Source organism: Pezoporus wallicus, unplaced genomic scaffold (genome assembly GCF_028554395.1).
Source record: "Pezoporus wallicus isolate ANWC-B61680 ecotype Strahan unplaced genomic scaffold, APGP_CSIRO_Pwel_v1 contig_6923, whole genome shotgun sequence".
Classification (NCBI taxonomy): domain Eukaryota; kingdom Metazoa; phylum Chordata; class Aves; order Psittaciformes; family Psittacidae; genus Pezoporus; species Pezoporus wallicus.
The window spans coordinates 1877026-1900623 of NW_026637289.1; the positions used below are offsets into that span (position 1 = coordinate 1877026).

Genomic DNA, 23598 nt, shown 5'->3' on the forward strand with positions numbered 1-23598 from the left:
CCAACATTCCTGCCTTATACCAGTTGTGTTCTACACGGTAAATCCTAATTTAAATGAGCAAAGCAGAGAGTAGCTTTTGGGCAGGAAGAGGTGAGTGCGGCAGGGAGCAGTCTATACGGGTTTTCTTGGATATTATAGTCTTGGTTTCCAGCTTCCCTATGTCAGGACTTTCTGCCCTCTGTTCCTCTGCAAACCACAGGAAGTTATTTACTTTCCCCCACCCTTACTCTACGTTGTGCATGCTCTGCTCTTCTTGTCAGCCTCAGAGCCCCGTGCAGAAACTCTTTCGGGTTGGGTTTCTTCTGGCCAGGCAGGCACGGTGTCCCCAGTGAGCGGGGCTGGGTGGTGTCCCCAGGAGGTCTCACTTTACCGACAGCTGGTCGCGAAGAAAACAAAGGTTGAAAACATGGCAGAAACTGCAGCCAGGTGCGAAGGGGAGCAAGGACACGTGAAAAGTGAAAATCTGCCTGCTTAATGAGCTGTGACAAGCTGGCTGGGTGTGCAGGAGGGAGCACTCGCTGGTCTCAGTCATTCAGAGAAGGTTGTGTGTCTATGTGTGTGTGTGATGAGACCAGCAGGTGCAGAACAGGGCTCCTTTTCTAACCTATATTGCAGCAATTTGTGCAGGTCTGTAGCTGTGGGTGTCATGCACTTTCTACTCCGAGTGGTAAGTTTCAGTTTGATTCTGCTCTCAAGAGCTGTGGGGACAGTTTGCACTCGCCTTATCAACACAGAATCCAACAGCTTCATGGTGTGCCCAGCCCTCTGACACTGCGAACTGGGGAAATACCCTTTAAGCACAGGAAGGTGAGTGAGGTGTTGAGCAGAGGCCTTTTTCTCACCAGAGCATCCCAGTTTGCCAAAACCCTCATGCCCCAATCAGCAGGGCAATAAGTCACCTCGAGAGCTGCAACCTCAGCAGTGCCCTGACAGGCCCCTGGCTGGGACCTCACTGTCCTAACCCCTGCACTACCTCTTCTGGCCCCTTGCAATAATGCCCCAGCACCGGGGGCTCAACCTGGCTGCTGCAAACTGGGCAGTGCAGGAGGCACTTGCCTGTCCCCGTTCCTCCTTGGGTTGGCCCTGAGAAAGCCTGGCCACGAGCCACTGACCAAAATTGTGCCCACGATTAGAGATGGCAGCAAGGGAAGGGCAGGGCAGGTGCTTCCATGGCCCTTGGGAAGCAGCTCTGGTTTGGCTCCAAAGACTCATGGTCTCATCAGTAATAGAATCATAGAATAGTTTGGGTTAGAAGGGGCCTTCATGCAGCTGATTTCTAAAACAGCATTGCTGTCTCTACACCTGCTTGCTAAAACCTCTCATCTTTTACACTACACACCTATGTTCATGCTGCCCACCCTGTGGACAGTGACTGAGAAGTGCCCCACATCCTCCATCCCTACACCTTCCACCTGGGGGGGTCCTGTGTGGCGTCCAGCCCCATGCAGCAGCCTCAGTATTCCATCACCCTTGAGAAAAGCCTGTTCCCTGCAGAGAGACCCCACAGCAGCCTCAGCAGTTGCTGCCAAAACCTGCAAAAAATACCCCCCCCCCCGCCTCCAGATCTGAAGCCCCTTAGGAGGATTTCAGCACAGTTCCGCAGGGAAGCCCAGACTCCTCTCACCCTCCTTGTGTGCCACACTTCACTGGGAGCCTTGTTTGTAGAATACCCAAGTGTTCCTCAAGTGAAGTATGACCTACATAGCAGCTAAGAGCGATCTGCAGATTTCCTCCCTCCCTCAGATTTGGACGAGGTTTTGAATGCCCACCCAGGTACAACATTCAGGAATGACTGTGGTATTTGCTGCACAGTCACTTGTCTTGCTTGAGCTCAAAAAGAAGCCCAGGTGATGAGGTGGAACAGTGGCTGCAGGTGCAAGTGTTTCAGGCTCCCCTGGGGCAGGGGCAACGTGGCACAGGCTATTCTGCTGTCTAGGGTAGGATTACCCTTATTCTGCTAGCAAGCACCCCACAGAGAAACAGGCTGTGGAGTGACGGGGGGTAGAGACTATACTGGAGTACAGAAGAAACCCAATTTCCTTCAAAATCTCAGCTACTCGTCCAAATTAAAGAGGCCAGAAAACAAGGGCCCTCCTGACCACCAAGCCCATTCTCCTGAAGCAGCATACACCCCTGCAGAACTCTCTAAGAGACTTATCAGACATGAACATCCTAAATTTCAGTCCTTTGCTGCTGGCCTCCTGCCTGCCAACTCCCTCTGCACCCGTTAACCACGAGGGAACACCTCAACCCCATCTGAGCCTGACTCCAAAAATACATTTAGGGATGGACGCAGCCACAGAGTTCAGGTACAGATTATAATTTCCCTCAGATTTGGGGTATTCAAGCCTGGGAATACCTATTGATGCTATTCCTAATGGCTTTTGTTGTTTGGGTTTTTTTTTCAATTAATTTCAGTGTAACTGCTTAGATCTAAACACAGCGATGTGCATCTACACAGGGGAATGTGCCCGAGTTTAACCTCATCTAGGAATGGAGATTCAAAGAAAGCCTTCCTTTTTCCAATCTAGAAATTTCAGTACCTCCAGGCCAGAGCTCAGTTTTGCAGCGAGGGCAGGGACCCAGGAGCCAAGATGGCTGGGTCCTGGCATTGGTACCTCCACTAACTGGCAGCAAGGTGTGGAACAAGTCAGTTGACCTTCCCATACAATGCCCGACTCATTTGTAGAATAGGCGCGAGGCTTGTGCAAGTTGAGGCGTAAGACTAATATTTGTACCTTGTTTTGAGATCCTGCAGTCAGTAACAGCGTGTGTGTTTGCTGTACATAGAGAGAACAAGTTGCTTACAGTACTATCATCTGCAATGCTGTAATATTTAGAAATCCTCACTTATGGGCTACAACTACCCTGAAGGCAACAAAAACTCTCTCTGCCCCAAGGAGCTTACAAATGAAGCACTATTAAAAACCCCCAAAACCGCGGTGGCTAGGTGCAGCGCTTAAATTTCCATTTTCTCTCAGCATTTTCCCACAAGGGGATTGTATGTGAGAGCACACAACAGAGAGTCAGATCACACCCAGTTCGGTTGCTCTGGCATGCATTTGGCAATACAAGAATGACATAAATTAAAGTGAAACCTCTTCACCTCATCCTAAGTGAAAACGTGAAGAGTGAGGGGGGCGAGGAGGAAGGGGGGATATTGATCTGTATCTACTCAAGAGTCAGACCAGTGGCAAGGTGGCAACAAAAGACGCGCCTTTGCTTTTTCAGTAACTAATAATCCATAGAGAACCATTTCCTTTTCTGCTGTTAAGATAACACATTCACCACCTCAGCTGCATGCAAATAATTCATGCCGCTGCTTAACTAATTTACCTCTCCGGTGCAGACAGAAGGGCAGAAGCCTACCACCACTGACCAATGAGCAACACTGAAAAAGGAGCCAACTCACCCAGAACTTTCCGAGGTGTTTAATGGTTAGAGGACAATGGCACCAAATGCTCTGCAGAGCAGTCGTGGCTCCGTGAGATGAAATGGATTATTTCTGCCCGTCCTCAGTCCTGCCTCTGACTCACATGTGGGCTGCAGGCTGGAACTGACATGATCCAAAGAAAAGCATTCGATAGCTCTGCACATAGACCCCAGCTGGTCAACAGCTCATCCCAGATTTAAACACAGTATATTAGCTCTCATCTATTGCCAGAAATATTACACGCTATTAAAAGCCCGGGCCCCAAGAAGTGCGCTGAAACTGAATGGGCCTTCACTTCACATCACTTGAAAACAAACAGGCATCAGGTTGGACATGCATCTGTGTATGACAGAAACCTTGTTCTAATCAAAACACTGATGCTACTTTCTCTTGCATGCATATGCACACCTCTCTCCCTGCATTAGCTCAACGCAAGCAAGGTTGCATTGTCAAGCACCAAAAAGTTATGAAATGCTATAATTAATTAAGCTTGTCTACAATTAATCTTCAGGAGCAGACCTTTCTCCCAGGATCACACACCAGTTTTCCCACGACTTCTACCTTGCTCATTCCAGAAGGTGGGAGATGCTCATCCTAAATGGGACAGGGCAGGGATGCCCTCCTTCACTCATCTCCGTCAGTCTGGCCTTTGTGCTCCGGCCCTGCTCTGCAGCTGGGGCTGGCTGCTCCCCAGTGCTTTCAGTTGGCCCATCAGGAGGATGGTTGAAGGCTTCATTTGTGCCACTCAACATCCACGTGGGAGAGGGAGGTGGTATCTCCATGCACTACAGAAAAAGAAACAAAACACAAATATTCTCTTTGGGTGCCCAGGCTTTCCAGGGCAGTTTATCCCAGTTTATCGACTGTAGCATAGCTCATCCTAACCGGGGATCCCCAATGCCTTCAAACCTAGTACCTCAAAACAGAGGGCACTGTTTCACAGCCTGTGAACATTAGGGTTAAGTGACTTGCTCCCTGCTATGCACACCTCCTTGGATGAGAAAAGATGAAAAATGTGTTACCCTGCTGTAGCACCCAGCTCCCTGTCCAAGATGGCCCCTCCATCTACCCCACCACTGCTTTCAACAGAGACCACCAACAAGGTGTAGGGTTTACAGATTAGAGCCTCTTTTGGTTCCCAGTGCCAAAGGCCATGGGCAAAGCTAATGTGCATCCTGTAAAGACCACAATGTTACACATGTCCATAGTGGCCTGACTCAGCCTTGCTAATTCTGGCTTTTCTCAAGCTCCGGGTGCCCAAGCTCGCCACCTCGGTACTGTTCTCACAGGCTGCCTGGGCAGGCTCCTGGGTTTTGGAAACTACACTCACCATGGAGATTTGTCCCACTCCACAGCTGGCCTGCAGTATGCAAAGTACAACGCAGCAGGATTGGTGCTTTTCATGGATCAGGCTACCAGCGTTGCTGGCTGCGGCACTGCGGTACATTACCTGTTATGTACTCTAGCATGGGTGAGTGGTGAGCCCCACGCTCTTTCTCTCCACCCCTGTTACCTTTCTCATTCTCTTCTACCCTGTGCCCAGCTCCATCCTCTTGCCTTCTCTATGAGCATCCCTGGAACTCCTGGCTCCCTGCCGGTGCTGCTAACCCTACCAGCACGCTGGCCATGGGGGAAGGTGGCTACTGGCTTCTTCAGTCTTTCCAGAGGGAGATTTCCTGGTGGAGGGAAGCAGTGAGATGCCTCCTTTTCTTTGGAAAACCTGGTGCCTCCTAAGCAAGGGCACAACACAACTAAGGGCAAGGGTGAGGTGAAACATGAAGAGAAAAGAAAAAGAGAAGGAAGAACATCTTTTCACAGTGTGTAGATGCAAAGTGAAACTATTTTGACAGATTCAGCTCTCCCACGTTGAAAGACCCAGAGTTTCTCATCTCTGACTTTACTCTGAGGCATGAAATTTCACCCATGACTTGACAAACTATAACACCCACAATGCTTTGTGGCTCCTCAGAATACTGCTGTTACCTTGGCAAAGGTCACCTTCAGTGTTCTGCTGGGTTAATATTGCCAAATTACTCCCTTTCTTAGGGTTTTCCTTATTTTGACTCATCTTGCTTTGCTAATACTTCTCCCTGGAGCTGAAAATGCAGTGATGTGGAGGTGGTGCTGTTAGCACAACAGTGTGCTCTTAGCACACTGACATCTCCGTGGCTGGATACAGGCAGCCAGAGAAGAAAATCTACCAGTGGGCTCACACTAGCAGTGTCCCTTCTACTGGCAAGTGGTCACGGCCAGCTTTCTCATAGATGTGGAGAAAATTGCTGAGCTGCTGATGTATGGAAGAGCCATTTGCCTTCAGCCTCCTCACAGGGACCCACCTAGCTCAGCAGAGGGCAGGCACACCTTGGCAGCCTGATTTTTGACAGTCTTCATCTACAGCCCATGTAGCGGACATTTAAATCAATTATTTTAAATGAAAAGAACTGTGTTTAAACCTGGTCTCATGAAAGCTCAGCCATGTGCTTGGCTTACTGAGGTTAGCTCAGAGGAATAGTAATTCTGTATCTTTGAAAAGATGCAGTGGTATTGCTCTATTCTGTTTTAGTTAAAGAACAATCTAGCCACAGAGATGAAGGAATCGGGAAATGTTTCAGTCTGGACTGAGCATCTTCCAAAAGGAAATGGTCTCTCTCAATGAAGTCACAGAGGGGTTCAAAGGGGTGGATGACACTGAGCAGTTTGTATCATACAAGGAAACAATCTAGGATTAAAAATCTATTATTCTGGCATTACTGTATGAATTTTCCTCCTAGCACTATGAAAGGTTTCTGTTTCCCTGTCAACAGATAATCCTCTATTTGTTGCCTAAATAAGGAGTACCTCATTCACTCATTGTCACGGTTGTCGCGCCCTTTGATTCAGGGGAGATGACAGGTCAAAAATGGGGTAGTAGGTGATTGTACCACCTGTGAATATTCATGCCTAATACGCTGTTAGTTAGCATTGATACTCAGGTACTCAAGATATGTCTCCTGCTTATTTCTCCTTCTCCCTCAAGGCAATTTCTCATTTATTGTTTCTGTATCACCTTGGTCAGTTTTGGCATTGACACAGGTAGGAGCCTGTATGTGCTCTGCCCTGCTTCAAGGATAACTATCATAACACTCTAGAATGGTTTTGAAAAGCCAGGAATGGGGAAGAACAAAAAACAAAAGACAAATTTGATACTTTGGAGACCTTTTGTCCTGGTGCACATGGGAATTAAATTGTGTTTGTCTCCTCCCCCTGCTTTAAAAACATCATGCAAAGCACACCCCTCTTCAAGCTCTCTGGCAGCTTTTAAAACATAGAGAGCAAATGGCAAATTTACCTTTCTACTTTTGAAACTTAAGTTAGGCCTTTTTGTAACAAGTGAAATCAAACTGGTTGTTGCTGTTTAACTTCTCTGTGCTATTTCCTCACATGAATTAGTCATGATCAACTCTACTTGGCAGTTGTCCTTACAAAAAACAGAACAGAGAAAAGGGTTAAGCACTCCCATACAATTTACCCAATAAATTTGTCATACCCCTTATATAGAGCTGTCCCGCCAGTTCTGCCTGTTCCCTAACATATCTGGCAGTTTGAACAATGTTCACAATATTTGAGCAATTAGGCATTCCAAGTGGAAAGGTTAATATACCTTACCCTCAAACGCTGGGTGTGTTTTGTCTTGTGCCTCCAACCATCCTTGATGAGCATCAGTTGCACAACAGTCATGAAGTAGGAAGGTCTTTCAATTTCAGTATGGCCTAGATTGTTTTGGTTTAGTCCAACGGCTAGGATGGGACAAACACACCTTGACTTTAGGGCTACTGAGGGAGATCACAAAGGGGGAGCTTCATTGCCGTTACCGCTTTCTGAGTGGTATGTCATACTGACATTAGTGCAAAGCCAGGTAAAAGATCACCTATAAACCAAAGTCCTTTCATGGAGGTGGGAGTAGGACTGGTCCCAGAGATGTGAGATTTGTGGTTTATTTGCCCCCCTTTTGCTAGAGCAGCATCGAGATCTCGGTTTCGGTTTTGGCCAGTTCTCAAAGACAGGTCCGCCTTTGTGGTCCAAGGCTGGTGGGAAGCCCCGGGCAGGAGAAGCCCTGCAGCCCTGTGCCGGGTGGGACCTGCAAGACTGCGGTCCACCAGGACAGGGATGACCCCGCCCCCGAAGCCAGCCCCCCCGAGAGGCGGCATCACCAGCCCAAACCGCCGCTGAGGTTGGAGAGCAAGCGCCAATTGCGAACAAGAGCCCCGCAGAGGAGCGCCCCAGGTCGCCGGGAGGCCAGCAGCTGCCGGACCGGCTGCCGCAGCCCTCCTCCACCGGCACACCCAGCGGCCAGCCTGGCCGCCCTGCCCGCCCGGATGCTTGGCTACGCAGTCAGGACACGGCTTAAGTAAGCAAAACCACACCTCGGCAGCAGAGGGAAGCTTTGCAGGTCAGGCACCACCGCAGCTGCCCTTCCACCCCAGGCCTCCACAGGAGGGCTGGAGCACTGGCGAACGAAGGAGGTCAGGTCAGGTCTGAGATGCCCGGCTGGCCCCTCGCGTGACACCTGAGTGCGTCTGAAAGACCCAACCCCTGCTTAGGTGCTCCTGCAAGGACACCCCCCCCCCCCCCCCCCCCAACCTCATCATGCGGCAGCCCCAGACTGGTGAAAGCCGCTGAGAATCGGGCACTTGGCCTCTCCACTTGTGGCTGGTGGTGTTTCCCTGGCTGGGGTGATGTTGATGTTTGTAATGAAGCTTTGGCAGCGAAAGAGGGACATGTTGTAGCCATTAGCAGACTTTGCATTTAGAATTTATCTGAGAAAAGGACAAAGGATCACTCGAGGGGGTTTTTGTGCAAGTTCGGGTCTACATTTTTCCATTTAAATATCAAGTCCTGGTCTTCACCATTCATTGTCTTCTCCTGACCCAGAAAAACTTGATCATGAAAATAAAGTTAGTTAGAAAATAATGGAACTGATAAGTCATTTCAGGCACATGTGTGTCTCATTATACACCAGTTCGGTTTCACTATATATTTTACACTATGTAACATAAATTTCACTATGCGCCACAAGTATTTCAATATGTGATAGTCAGAAAGTGGCAGTTACACTAAAGGTTTCAGTATGTGGTAGGATATTTCAAATACTATAAATTCTCCTTTTAAATGAAATGCCTTGTGTAGATTAGTAAAAAATGCAGTTGGTTTAGTTTACCCAATGCGGTTTTCTTTCAGAACAGTATTTCTGTTCTGAATTTCTGTGCCGTTCAATTGCCATGTTTATTTTAATCATGCATATTAATGGATGATTAAGTGAAAATTCATTAAACATATACCACACACGACTCGGGCAACCTGAGGTTCGTTTCTTAGATCTTTTATCTCAACTTAGACCATATTAATAAACACACTGTATTTACAGAGCCTGTCTTAATCAATGAAATAAGCTTCCTGTGTGAGGCTTGTTATTAGCCTGGGTCTTTAAAAATGAGTTCTCTTTCAGCAAGTGAAATTTGAGGGACCTGAAATCCCCCGTAAGGATGAGTTGTTAAAGCAACGAGCAGGTATACCAAGGGTCTGCATTGAATTGCCATTTATTGCAGATGATCACGGTTTCAGACGCAGCCAGCAACAGAGGACTCTAGTGCCAGCACTGCACTTCTAATCATGGCTTTGATCAATTGACCATACAAGCATCATGTTGATCAGGCCTTTTGCTAGCAAACGCTGTCCCAGTTGCTGAAAAGAGGTATTCGCCATGATGCTACTAGACCAAACAGCTCTGTCATGTATTAGAGTTACCAGGTCATCATGTTTTCACATGCGACGTCCTTCAGCAGCACAGAGTTACTTGCCATGAAACAAGAGCACATCAAAAACAATCTTGTGTCTTAGTAAAGCCAAAGCACATCTGCAGCAAGCAAGGACCATCTCCTGCAACATCAGTCAAAGCTGTACTAACACTTCCAGACTGGTGCAGCAAAGCAATTTCCTATATCCATATCCATATCCATATCAGAAATGCAGAAAGAAGAAAATATTACTCTACATTTTGGTTATGAGTCTTCCTTCATTCTCATCTCCTCTAAACACAAGTGACACCAAGAACAGCTCCATGCGAAGTTCTACTTTATGCAAAGAACAGCCTCAGCAGAGAGCACAGGGCAATGCTGAACTGCAGCCCAAGAGAGAAACATCAGCCATGAAACATCAGAGCAATTACCTCTGCTCTGGTTTCTGCCCCTCAAGATGTAATCACACAGATAAATACATTTTCAATGGATGATTTCAAAATGCAAATTATCTGTACTGAAGTTCAGTGTTGAAGCCTCATCTGCCCCATCTTGCATTCAGAAGACAAGGGTGACCCTGCACTGGTGTGACTCTGGCAAGCCACTTACGGAGTTACAAAGGCCCTGGATTAATTAGAAACTGGGTCTCTTCATGTAACTCCTTGCCCCATCTCAGGCCTAGCAGACCTCACTGGATCCCTGCCAAATAGTTCAAGTAACTATTAACCAAAGGAAAGGTAAAGAGCTTGGGTTATAATGTGCTGGTCTTCAGCCCAGCAGTTTCAAATCTCCTAACCCGCAAGAGCAGCTTATCTATGTTTGGATGTCAAAGACCTCAGCAAAGCCCTATTAACAGGTGCTCACTGGCACAGACTCAAACAGATGGCACTTTGGGTTACAGTGATTCCTTGGCTTCTCACAAGTGGGGCAAAGGGGCTACTAAAGCGGGCAGTGACACACTTGGGGCTGACCTGAGTCTGCTTATGCTAATTTATTTGTCAAAACCTGTCACCATGAGTGCTTCCTCAGTTCAAGGAGCCAGAACCAGATGCATCCAGTATAAACCTTGGCTGCCTTACTCTTCCACGATTTAAAACCAAGACCCACGGTACTCCTTGTTTGTAGTCTCCACCTACCATAAGAAACAAATTCTGCCCCAGACACACTGCAAAGCAAAGGTCCTGAGCTGCATCAAATGTTTCCAGGGACTGGGTTGAAGGAACCGGGAATGTTTGTACCAGATGTGTGGCATGAGGATAGTCTGGAGAGCAGTGCTTGCTGCTTTTGTTCCAGACGGGAGCTGCAACCTTGAACAGTCCTGAAACCTTGAAGCATGAATGTCCCCATGTGCTTTCTCCATGGCAGCTTGTGCAGCCCTGCCGCTGGCCAGAGTGTCCCTGTGTTAAGACTGGATAACATGTAGCTCGTCTCCATTCAGTAGGATATCTGAGAGGAAATAAAGGTAATGCTTTCCTGCATGGCCAAACCCGAGCTGTTCCTGCTCAAGAAAAGAAGTGACAGCAGTGCAAACTCTCCCATATTCACTTACTCCCATGTTAGATCTGGTCCAAGATCTATACAAAGCAATGTATTTATGCCCTAGATTCCACTGCCAATACTGCCAACAAAAGCTAAATTACAGTGATTTTCCGGTAGTCAGACTGCTAGTCCAACAAGTTTTTGAAGGAGGGAAATATATTACACACATCCTCCAAGTCCCCTCCTAAGCACTGTCAGGCTATAATTTTAGCTTACTCTTATTACTGATCATGTATAATTGATGTTGAGCCACCCTTTAGCCATCATGAAAGTTACATTATCTAAGCTGTTGCATTACTTTCACTAACTCATCTTGTCCAAAGTTTTTAGTATTTCCTGACTGAAAAGGCAGAACAGCAACAAAAGTTCACAAAACATATACCAAGTCATTTATCAAATCCAAACCTTTCATCTGGCCCATTTAAATTTCACTTGTAGGCTAAACCACATAATTTCAGGAAGAGAAATTGCAGCGCAGCTCGCAGTGTTGGCTGTTGTGATTTCAGAAGCAGCTGGCATTGGCTTGAAGACAGCAGTTTCATGTGTACTAATAACATTTAACAAAGGACTTCTCCATCTTTGCTGACTAAAGAAGTAGGACCATTAGTAGTGTATAATTAAGCTGTTGAGTTTCCGTTGTTTTGAATGTGACCTACCTTTTTTCCTCTTTACTCAGCTATGGCTAAAGCTAATATCTGTTCATCAAAATCCTTCTGTTTTGAATCAGTGTATCTCCATCAATGCAAATTTGAGAGGGGAAATGCTCACAACGCAGTTCGTATCCCTGACGGCCGAAACATTCCCATGGAACATCTCTGCCATGTTCACATTTTACAGATGTTTCTCTGTTTGAAGTCAACTTCTACAGGTTTTCAGACAGAAAAATTTCATCAGATTCATTTCCTCCAGCTTCAGCAGGAAAACACCAGCACGCAACAGGCAAGAACCTTGCAAAGTGACACCTTAAAGAAAAAAACCTGATAAAAAGGTTGTCTTGGCATGGTGTGAAAACTTTCCACATCCGCAGCTTCCTGCATTCTCTTCTGTTGATTTTCTTCAAATAAACCTTTCTGCCTTTTTTAAAAAAGAACAAATATCAGTGCTTCTTTTAGCTCTGATTCATAACAACTGAAGATTTCAACAACATACCACACAAACAGGATTCTGCTGATCGTATGGAAGGAAAAAGACAAGTTACACCAAATCTTCTCATGCTTTGTTGCAAGTCTCTGCCTCTAAACAATGTTCTCTTGGGACAGAGGGAGAAGCTTTGCTTCTCTGGTAAGATTACTTGAGACCTTTGATAGAAAAAGGCCTTTACTTGATGTTTGCACTGTGACCTTCATGTTGCAAGACATAAAATAACTGCAAAATTCAGCATTTCCCTATGTGGACAGGGAGGCATTTCTCTTTTCTAGAGCTGGGGTTTGCAATATTGTTTACTAGGATGGCAAAACCCCCCCAAGCTTTCATTTGAAAATGCTCCACAAATACAGACAAAATCCATGAAGCAGACTCAGCGGTCACGTTTGTATCTTAAACAAGATGGTCAAAATGAAAGGAAAGAGGTTGGTGATTCAAAATAGCACTGTGAGACCTCCTCTGCATTAGCACATAGTGCACTTTATTTACATGCAAAATTAGTGCATTTTACCTGTTGGACAACTGCAGAAAATGAACTAATTGCTTGTTTAATGCTGGATTTCTGTACCTAGATATCTGCTGGTTCGCATTTCCCATAAGCATAGGATAATGCTGAGGGTAACACAGATTTTGTTCTATCCTAGTAAGAGAAAACAGCAGTCAAAGAGAGTGCAGCACAAGAAAGTGTATGTAATTAGCAGCTGTCTTTTGAAGTTGGCATATCTAATAATTTTCTCATGTTTGGGTTTTGCTGTTTTTTTTGGTTTTTCTTTTAATTTTTAAATTTTAACATCGCATTATTTTCACAGAGCTGGCACATCCAAAGAACTGGAGAGGAACAGATCAAAACCACATAACTTCTTACATGTGGAAGCGTCAGAACAGCCTGCAATCCCAGGATGTGTTTAGGAAACTGAAGAGCTGGGGAAGGTTTCTGCTACATGAGATTAGGCACTCAGGCACAGCCTCGGAAAGGACATTGCTCACAAGGCATAAACCAGTGCTGGTGTAAAGGAACCTCACTGGTCTGGACAAACCCCAGATCATCATAGCCCATGTGAAAACCGAGCATTAAGATTACTCCAAATTATTTCTCCTAAGTGCCATTACAGAGCAGGTTCACACCTTCCCTGGAAGCTGACATTTGGCATTTACGTTTATCCCTCAACTGCCTCTGTGGACATAATGAAAAACACCAAAATGAAATTCAGGAATCAAGTCAGATCCTCTTTGCACTCCAGCAAGGCGTATCCTAAACCCTGGGTGGCAGGAGAGGGAAGCCATCCTGCCTTTTTCTTGTTCAGATAGCAATACCCCAGAGCACACTGAAAGCAATTATTTCCATCTGCCACATGCAACCTAGAAACCTGAAAATTATTCTTCTAGTAGAAAACGAATACACCAGTGAGTAACCAGAAGCAAACTACTGCTTTCTGTCAAGAACAGCCACAATGTTCTGGAGATGCCACCACTGTAGTTCACTGTTCTTCTATGGTAAGGTGGGTGTTTACTGCTGGTCTCGAGATCAGAGCAGAGGTGGTAAAGAACAGAATTACACAAAATGCTGACCTACTGCAGAAATTACTCTTTCTTTTCAGTCTGCATTTGAAAAGTATTACACTAGTCATTTTTTCCCCTTCTTTTGAGGAAAAGCTGTTAATGACCCAGTTAACTACTTGCAGAAAGACAACTGCTTTGAGATTATGAAGTTCTTCGTGCAAACAGCCACTGTCTGTCATAAAAAGAAATTCCAGGATAAATGTGTAGGATTTCAGCAGGTACAAACATTGATTTCAATAATGGAGTTGCCATAGTTTAGCCCATAAAACACCAGATATTTAGCTGGTCACTGATATTAAGATTATTGGCCACTATCAACAAAAGCAGAGATGTCACTCTCTCAGTACACCAGCACTGCTTCCACGCTTCCTATACATCTGACTTTAAAGCTGCTGCTTCCACATGTCTGTACTATCCAACCTCAATTTCCAACAGGAGCACAGCTTAGGGTGGGGAGGAGAAGGGAAAGGGAAACTAGCTGTAGGCGTCATTTCCGTAGCCATTTAAGCCCTAACTATTTGATAAAACAAGGACAAGTTCAGCATCTTTATAATCAACTTGTGCAAAACACTCCAGGAAAAGCAAAGCTTTATTATCTGAAGGCACAACTTAACATGTGAAGAGTATCAACAATTTTCTTCTTAACCATAAACACAGGATGTCCTGGGTTCAGCAGCAGCAGTCATGTTTCTCCTTCGTGGTAGCTGGTGCAGTGCTGTGTTTTGACTTCCAGCCTGGAAACGGTGCTGGTGATACTGATGTTTTCGGTTGTTGCTAAGTGATGTTTACCCTGACCAAGGACTTTGTGAGTCTCATGCTCTGCCAGGGAGGAGGGGAAGCCGGGAGGAAGCAGAGACGGGGCGCCTGACCCAGGCTAGCCAAAGAGGTATTCCATACCACAGCACATCATGGCCGGGGTGGGGGTTAACTGGGAGTTACCCGGAAGGACACGGGCTTCGGGATGGGACTCGTTCCTTGGCCGGTGGTATCGTATTCTCTTCCCTTGTTGTTTTCTCTTATCATTGTTGTCGTTGGTGGTAGCGGTGGTGACTTGTGTTGTACATTGGTTGCTGGACTGTTCTTGTCTCAACCCGTGGGAGTTGCACTCTTTCGATCCTCTTCCCCGTTCCTCCGGGAGTGAGGAAGGGGAGAGCCCCGGGGCGGGGGGGGGGGGCCTCGATTGCTCTCAGCCTGGCACCACTCACTGGGAGTGAGTGAACAAGCTGTCTGGCTAGGGTTTAAACCACGACACAGGGCTACAGAGACCCATCTCTGTATTCCATACTAAACAAATTCCCAATCATTATAAACTACTGAGAAATATGCATGCTAAAGAGGGAAACAGATGACCTTCCTTCAAATGGCACGGATGAAGTCTGGTACCTCTCTGTTACGCCATGACACTTGCTCTTTATACCCAGGCACACTGGATGCACCCGAATTGTTGATCACCCAATCTACATGGTGTGACCAGGTCATCCTCAGCAGTTAAGACAGTCCGATGCGCAGAAGATGAGCTGAAATTGAGTTACCTGGCAAAGAGCAAGTTGAAGGCTTAGCAGGACTAGCAGAATTTTAAATGAAAGATGAGACCACACGCTGTTAAGGGAAGTGCCTCAGTAGCAAATGCATAAAGCGAAGCTCTCATGTTTGCTAGAAAAGAGATTTTAACAGAAAAAATCTGCAGTTACTAAACTTGTCACAGTATTCCCCATGAATTTCTCAATAACTGAGAAGTAGACTGGCTAGAAGCAGACAGGCTAGGCAGCCACTCTCCCATTGTTAAAATAATTGGGATGTCTCAAGATTCTCAGTTGAGATAAACTAACTCTTGTGGTCTGATCTTGTTGAAATATTTTGGATATTCTCGGTTTCTGACAGTCCAAGGAATTCCATTATTTTGTTTGACAAAAGAGGCAAAATGAGTAGATCTGCAGGATGAATCCCCACATAATCATCCTCTGAGTCAGATCAAACAGGAGCTGTCTCAGACTGCACTATTCATCCCACCCCCTTCTTATTTATTGGGAGCTGCATTTGCCAGACACAATATTTTCCAGAGGGAAAGTAAGATCCAGAATCTAAAATACTAGGAATGATGCCTCCCCCTAACCATACATGCTATGCTCAACCTTATCAAAGCAGTCAAGAAAATCTGAGGGTGCTGCCCTGGGTTGGTTCAAATTAAGCCTGCCAAGCAAAAGATTTCTTAAAGTTTATTTATGAGATGTGAAAAAGTTGCCTTCTTCTCTCCAAACCAGAGTGTTAAATACCAGAGACACTGGGAAAGGGGCGCCTCTATTATTCAAAAAATATTTGTGTGCTTTGGGTAGATTAATTGCATTTAGCATTTTGGTTAAACACACAAACAAGCACAGCTTTTTGTTGTTGCTTCAAATGAAGCCAGAGAGAGAACAAAAGGCATTCAACTGAACCAATTTAGGTTTATAAACATATTAATTTTAAGAGCGCTATGTGTACACTTAATATGAATTTAAAGCAGTCAACCTTTGCAGTACGATGCCCAGTTTCACTGCATCCAAATAATCCATAAATCCAGATGCAAGTTGTCATAGACACTTCTTTGGAGAGCTTGCAAAGTTAAAAGTTAATGTTTCCTATTAATTAATAATTGTTTTCGGCTGTTTTGGCAAGTGATTAAAACAAAGTGTCTGCCTTTAATGTTACAGTATGAAAGTTTTCTTCTTTAGAGGCCTCAGTGCCAAGCGGGAATTACCTCATTTGCAGGAAGGTGTCATACACGATTGCTTGGAACATTTGTAAGCAAGTAAGATGAACAGATACTGTACCTGCCAGTGCAACAATTTCCATACCGTGTCCATTAAAATGACCCACAAAGCACTTTCAGAGGAACATCAGCTGAGATAATTAAAACAACGCTTCTCATGTTAATGGAGTAACATGCTATGAAAGAGTCATCCCATAAAGAAACCATACGGGCTGTGCATCATTTACCAAACTTGGGAATTCAATATTTCACGCCCTTTAAACTTTGCACTGCAAAGCATGATAGTACCTGTCTCTTCTGAGCTTCAATCCATCACCAAGATATTACTGACAGGCTTGCTCGATATATCAGCAGATGGCTCAACTTCACCACAGTTCTGAGCAGTGCCTGCTCCACTGCAGGATTAAACTCAGCTTTGAGAATAACCTGCTGTCATAAGTAGTCTTCTAAACACTGTCTTTTATTCCCAAACTTCTACCAATTCATTCCCCCAGTAAAACTGAAAACCTCCAGTTCTCTTGGAGAGAAGAGGAAGGACAGCAGACTTCACAGCAGAAGCTGAGAAAATCTGCTTGCAAAGCAGCAGTAACATCCATAGCTATCTTCCCTACCTGAACATCAGACAAATCACTGGGAAACCTTTCTCTTCTGCTGTATCAAGAAGCTTGATGAAAAGTGCAAGGTTTGAGCTCTGCTTTTTCTCGTACATCATGGGAGTTGCTGCTAACTCTTCCTAGCTCTTGGCTTCTCCCTCTAGTTTTAAAACTTTAAGGATATTCTTCTTTTGTTGAGGTAGGATTGTTTTTAGACTAAATAGATAGGCAAACAGTGACCCACTCAGCAGAGAGCCAGCACAAGCAGAAGCAGCCTCTTGTTCCTGTGATCCTATTTGCTATTGCAAAATAAACTCAAATAATTCTCAACAAAGTTCCAGGCACACCATTCACACTTTGTATCTCATTGCATAGCAAAATTTAATAAAAATCCCAGCCACTGACTTGCTTCAAGCAATTAGCACCAATGCTAGTCAGAAAAGTGATCCCTGTTCTAAGGTTACTTGAGCTCCAAGAAAACCCTCTTTAATATAAATAACAAAATCCCTCAGGAGAAATCCTGCAGGTAAAGATGAACACTCAGATTCATTACTATCAGATCAAGATACACATGTGGTTACAGAGCACGCAGCAAATCCACAGTAATTATTCCTCCTCACGTTCTCCCTCATCAGCCAATGCCAGAGAAAGCACTCTTCTGCTCTCAGAGACACAAGCAACCTGTTTACCCTGGGACAACAAAAGGTAAAAGTTCCCTTTCTTGAGGCAGCTGTGAAAAGCTCACACCCTTGTTTATAATGTGGCAACTGTGGTACATGCCCATATATTAAGATGTTAAGGATCTTCTCCTTTATCAATGGTACCCACATTCATTTCAGTGTAGTGCCTCACAGCATGTTAGGATCAAAGCAGAACATCAAAATCTGTTACAGCTCATTTCAAGCATATATTACATTAAAGATGCAGAATACATTTTTATCCCATCCAGACCATACCTTGCAACAAAGGTCTACTTGCTGATGCTGCACACTCAATGCCTTTGATTATTTTAGCATCTCTTCATGATGAAGAATAAGCTCCTTTTAAAGAATAAATAAGCTCCTCTATTTTTTTCTCAAACCCTCAAGCTTCCTGATACCATCAAATGCCATTCTGGAATAGGAGCTGCATGTGGTTTTGAAGCACTGTTAATTGCCCGCAGTGACACAAGCAAGGATTCACTTGGGTGCGAGCAGGGGAAGGGGAGTTGTGCAACAGGCCTCTTCCATACACCATCACGCAATCTCGATTGGGTTTGCTTTTAGCAAGTACACAGAAAGCAAATAACACAGAGGCAGCAAAACAAATGTGAACAAAAGTAGGTATCAGCTTTCGTGGATCCTTCCATTTACTTGAGTACCGGTTCTTAAGAGAATTTAATCTATGCCTCATGTTATCTTCCTGGAAGCTTGCGTGGTTACCCCAGACCAAGCCTCTGTTAGAAATGAGGCTCATAAACTTGGAAGACCTAAATTTCAGAGCCCCCTGAGATGATAGCTAAAGAATCAATCGTTATGCCCAGTAGCTACAGTTCACCCGCTTCGTTGTTCAAAGCATGCAGTAAAAAAAAGCAAGGGCTGCATTATGGAAACTGTGGCATCTAGTCTGGGGGAGGAGGGAGAGAAAAGTGCAAGTAGATAGGCTTCACAGAACTGAAATATTTTTCCCCATGCCCCAGAAAGATACTAAACCCAGTGTAATTTACGAAGGCCAGAGGGGATACAACTCCTGCTGCACCTCCCCGAGGAAGTCAGTTGCAGCAGAAGCCCTGAATGCATTCAAGTCTCAGTAAGAGATAAAATAAATACCGCGAAGTTCCTCTTATTGGCATATTAATTAAAACCACACAATATATTTCAAGGAAATTGTAAGCTGACCCATTAGGGTTGTGTCTTCTTACCATGGGAATAATTGAATGCACAACCAGAAGTAGGGCATCAACTAATTTCACTAAAAACTGACATTATGGTTTCTTAGTGAAGGACATTTGGGCAATAAATTAAGCTGGGTGGTTTTTTGTTGTTTTTTTTTTTTTCCTTTTTTTTTTGTTAAATTGCCATTATGGCCATTGTTCCAGTGAGCTTCTCAACAGCTGTCAAGTATAAATTTATACGCAATACAACAAAACTGGACGGTTTCTGTAAGGGAGCAGATCCCCCAGATTGGCAGAGAAACTTATGATTCAAAATGACGCATCCTCTTACTAGTGCCTGTACAGCCTGATTCTGAATACCGACGTTTTTCTACAACTAAACCCAATATAATGGAATCTTATTCTGACTGGAAAATGAAACAGAAAAGGCTTGCGACCAAAACTGGGTTTGGTTATTTATTACACATGTTGAAAACATATTCTGCTGTCTATATGAAACATTCATACCAGTACAAAGTGAAACTTCAGAACCATGAAATAGTAATTTTCATGACACAAAGGTCCTCAAGTGACTCCATCAGTTATCCCCTGAATAAAAAATCAATTCCAATGATTCAGTTTTCCACAACACAATGTATTAAAGCAGTAACAAGAAGTGCTTGTGCAGACTGTGCCACCATTTTGTGCAGGACCTGCCAACTCCTCTTCTGCAGAGGAAGAAGCTCTGAAACAATTTTTGTAAAGAAAAGCCTTCTTAGGCAACATGCTAAAACTACGCAGTTGAATACACCCGCTCAAGTGATGGGTACTGCTGACTCCAAGGAGAAGGCGGCTACAGCAGATGGTGACACCAGGGGTGCCAGACCTTTCACTTTGCAGGTGAAAGCCAGTACACCACTGCATTCATGGAAAGGAAACCCCAAGGTGGGAGCTGCAAAATGATGACTGAACAAGAAACCTGGGTGAGATTCAAGAATCCAACTCTGTCATTTCGCTCCCCATGAAGTATTTTTCTCTCAAGCCCCACCTTCACTGTTTTTAAACTCATTTCCCTCTCCCCTCCTCCACACCTTTCTCTCACTTTCTTCCTACAGGGCTGGTCGGTTTGTGGTAACAGAAGTGAACTCACACCTCGGATGTCGAAGGAGAAGCTGTGCCAGCAGTGTCACGGAGTGCTCCAGAGATGGGGATTTGAGTCATACTTGCTGTACAGTTACTGATAGCAAGCCCGCAAGGGAGAGACAGGCACTGGAGAGCAAGGAACAGGTTCAACCTCATCTCTTGTCAGCTGAGGTCAAGGATTAGCTAAAAATGAGGAGCTGTGAATTAAAGAAGAGTTTAGAGTAAGGGACAGAACTCATATGATAAAACTGTCATAGCGAAAACAGTGAACAAGCTGCGCAACTTCCTGGGTCATGCTGGCACTTCAGGGCATGAGGGCCACTCCTGCAGCCTGATCTCTGCCCCCCATTTGCCTTGTACAGACTCAGATAAACTTTAAAATGAAGAAAGACCTGCTGATTTCAGTAATCTTCAACTGTGGAAAAAAATCCAGTGAGGGTGTGTGTACATACAACTGATGGAAAGCAAACCTCTGAAGTGCAGATTATTTTAATTATAGCTAGAAGAGCATGCAAGGTACAAGTCTCAGCCAGGCAGTTTCCATTCTGATCTTTAATTCTGTAGTGATGAAAATACTCATGAGCGCCTCCTTCTAGCTGGAAGAATTACAGATTGCCCTTTTAATGCCAGTTGAGACTGTACTGACCCTAAGCCACAAAATCTCAAATACACAAGGAGAAATTACATATATATACATATATATATATACAAGACATCAACCAGTTTTTGCATGTGCACTCTCTCTGCATTCCTTTTACTGTAAGACACCCACTGAAGGGAGAGGTTTAGTGAACAACACTACTGACTTTCCTTCCCCCCCCGATTGGTTTTCTTTGAAAGAGGAACCTAACTTCTAGTACCTTTTAAGACGTGCATGTGAACTTACACCATTTGACAAAGTCTAGCAAGTGATCCTCCAGATGCTGGCAGATACAAACGGTATCAAGTACTGGCTTTATTCTTTCCACTGTGCAATAGTCATAATTACTGTGAGTGCCAAAATGAGAACATAATGTGTATTAGTAACTAGATCAATACATATGTTCCTACAACATACTCATTTTATTGTATCTGTTGACCTATATCAGCAAAATGAGGCAAGGATTAAGGCTTTAAATACCTTCAGTGGAAAGTGCTATTTTAAAATCTGATGCACCTTGGCAATTTCAAGTGCAGTGAAGACAAGCTCCTCCAACCTCCAACCCTAACAAGGTTGTTTGACTGCCTCTCTTTCTACCTTAGATGTCTTTTATCCACATAAATAAAACAACGTGGAAAACTATACCTTTAAACTTCATATAATTGCTAGTTATTTTATACATATAAAAACACAAACTACACAGAACTCCTCTGTTCATGTACCTGTTTGCACTGCTGTATTTGAAAGAAGTTTTCTATTCTTTTGTGTTCTTTCATCTCTTGTTTAGAGAAACTGGTGTTTCATTTCACAGTTAAAAGAGCTTCATTACATGAATCGTAGAGACATGAAAGGCAAGGGAAGGAAAGAAACACCTCTCTCATTTTAAACTCTTCTTCCACAAGCTGATTTGATAGTATAACTTGAAAGTATAGAAATCTGAAATCTACTTCCGAGCACCTGAAACTTTACATATCTTTACCTCTTTCTCAAGAGATATTAGTCAGGTTTACCGTGACATTTTGAAATGTCACCATCCCTGTCTCAAACCCAGAAGTTTTAATGCAGAATAAACACCTACCTGCTTTAATTCAGAAATACATTCTATATCTGATACGATATTTTAAGAACCTCTGTGCATACCCCTTTTCATCCTAAGGAAAGAAAAAAATATCACTTCAGGAATCTCTTTCCTGTCCAAATAAGCAGGGACTGCTAAAATCAATGGCTAAAGTCACTTACCAAATGCCTAATTATTCTGATACAGCCACAAATTTTGAACAAAAAAAAAATTAGGTTAGGGAGGGAATATTTTCCTCAAAATGCACTTTTGCCATCTCAAGAAAATAACATTATTTTTGCAGTAAAGACAGAGTATAATTTTGGTTTTGCTGCAAGGCTAAAGTTTGAAAAAGTGGTAGCACTTGCCAGAGATCCACTCAATCCCCGCATTTCATCCATCTGCAGCACCAGCACAACGGCACCCATAGGAGCCCTTGTGATCACTAACACTGTTCTCTTTCTGGCACACCTTGATAATAATCAGTATTAGTATTAGAGTTATACAAGTATGTGATCAGTTTTAACATCTACATGTGGCAGCATACGAATAAATACATTCTGTAAGCTAATGCTAAATTTGCAAGCAAATTAACATGTAGGCTCTTTGGAAAGTTTAAAATCATTACATGTAAAAACATTTATTTTGGAAAATACCCACGAAAGGGATTAATTTATCCTTTTGTTTGTCTAGTCCCTTGATTTGGTAAATTACCACTGGCAAGCTGGGAAATTTGCTTAAAACATTCTCTAAAGTGAATAGCCATTGCTTAGCCCTAGAAGTCCTCTAAGAGTGCACTAATACACTTGTAGAGCCAGGATGCAGATTTTCCTAGAGAATGAAACTGAAAAAACACCAGTTATCATCAGCATTGTAAACAAGGAGTTGTCACCTCAACATCATTCACCATATAAGGAAATAATCATTAAAAAAGTCATCATTATCATTATGCAGCTTATGAATAAAACTGGAAGTGATGATCAAGAGTCTTCACCAGCTGATAGGTATCTGGCTATCGGAGCAAAACATGCAGTAACGCAGAACTGAAAGGACTTTCCCAGCCATCGAGTCCAATGACAGCTATTGCAAGCTCTTACCCCATCATAACTGAATCTTGGCTTGCTCCACTGGTCCCAAAACTTTCAGTGGAGAAGTAACAGGGTTTGAAGTAGCTCAACAGTTTTCCCTTCTGTAAGTTTATTAATGGCTTGCTCATACTCCTTGTTCTGCTGCCTGATCTGTCCTCAAGATTTAATATTCCTTCACATTCCTGCAAGAATTCCCAGTCACATCAATGCACATGCACAGCAGTATCTGCATTTCTACCACTAAGGCAGCACAATCCGTACACCAGCCCAAATCCCTACCTTCCCCACAGGAATGTTCAGATCCTCACCCCAGTAATTCCATGTGAGAACCACTACCCCTGAAGGCAAATGATTCCTGACACCCCCCCCCCTTCTGAATTTTCTGTACCAAATGGGAACCCAGGATTACAGGTGCTTTATTAGCAGCATAACACACTGTTGTACACCTCTACTGATTTCCCAGCAGAAATCCTCCTTAGTCTCTGTGCCCACTCCATATATTCATTACATCTTTTCCCATCCTTTATTTTTTCAGGGTTACTAGGCCTTCAGATGTCAAGTTCAGGTTCTCCCCAATACGGACAATCACCCAACTTTCTACCAGTACCGATTTATTTTATGTAGGATGTTCCTCCCCTCCTTCCCCTCAAAATAATGGGAATAAATTTATAAACGAAAATAACTCATTTCTAGCTCTTAATGAAAAGTTATCACCTTGCATGCCAACTGACAGTGGGCTGAGTGACAGCCCGTGGTATCAAAGAAATAATTGGAAAATTCACTGTTTCTTCACTAAACATTCAAAACTGAAGGCAGCCATTGCCAAATAATATGAAATACATTGAAGACAGCAACAAGCTTCATATTTTGTTTTAAACTATGACTGAAATTGCTCACCTGATACACTTAAATTCTAAATATAGAGGGGCGTGCGCAGATGTGTATGGTGCTTTTCCTTATTATTGAAATAAATTAAGTGTTATGTTAGATTCTGACCAATTCAGAACAAATCTGTTTTTGCAAGAAG

At 43.9% G+C, this 23598-nt stretch overlaps 1 long non-coding RNA gene across 1 annotated transcript; it reads right to left on the bottom strand.

The window, feature by feature from the left end:
* Nucleotides 1-1775: 1775 nt before the first annotated feature.
* Nucleotides 1776-22375, bottom strand: LOC130596755 (uncharacterized). The gene is made up of 3 exons (XR_008971596.1): nt 21505-22375; nt 19794-19983; nt 1776-4209 (listed from the first exon to the last, which is right to left on the bottom strand). It is a non-coding gene; the product is annotated as an uncharacterized LOC130596755 (long non-coding RNA).
* Nucleotides 22376-23598: the final 1223 nt, after the last annotated feature.